Source organism: Chaetodon auriga, chromosome 8 (genome assembly GCF_051107435.1).
Source record: "Chaetodon auriga isolate fChaAug3 chromosome 8, fChaAug3.hap1, whole genome shotgun sequence".
Classification (NCBI taxonomy): domain Eukaryota; kingdom Metazoa; phylum Chordata; class Actinopteri; order Chaetodontiformes; family Chaetodontidae; genus Chaetodon; species Chaetodon auriga.
The window spans coordinates 28,460,624-28,461,339 of NC_135081.1; positions in this window are offsets into that span (position 1 = coordinate 28,460,624).

The window sequence follows — 716 nt, forward strand, 5'->3', positions numbered from 1 at the left end:
TCTGTCTGACTTTGGCGTGTGGGCGTGGCTCCGATATCCTCTGTTGACCATCACGATTCATTTCGTTTATAGTTATTCAGAATGCTTTTGTTTATCATCATTTGTTCAAATAAATAGCCAATTAGAAAGCGCGTCTGGACCTCAGAGTGTATTTTTTGTACGTGTCACGGTTAAAAGCCTGCTCAGCCTCGCAGTGGCCTCTTTTATTGATAGTAGCCGCTACACATGCTAACACACCAAGCTAAGGTGATGAGCATGGTGTTAGCATCAGCTGAAAGCCATGCTGGGTCTATGACCAGCCTCTCAGAGCCCCTTCATCGCCCACACACCTGGTCTGTGTCTCTGGGTGTGTGTTACACTCTGCACGACTTCCTTTTGAAGACTGAACTTTGATATTCACAGAAGAAGAACCAAACAGTCCTGTCTGACGGCTGTGTTGTAGCGTCAGTGTGGAAGCATGCACGTTTTTCACCTGGTCCACAGGTGAGGCGGCTTCAGTGTGCTGGAATGAAAATAACAGACGTCACACCGAACACTGACCCTCATCATGCGTGTTTCAGAGATCCTCTCATCCAATCAGAAGGCTTCACGGCCCACCGCCCACCTCCTGAGTCGTGGTCGAGGACTCGTGGTTCCACAGAGATGGACAGAGAAGAGGAGGAAGAGGAGGGAGGAGGGATGAAGGTGTATTGTTCTGCCGGTCCTCCTCATGGTGA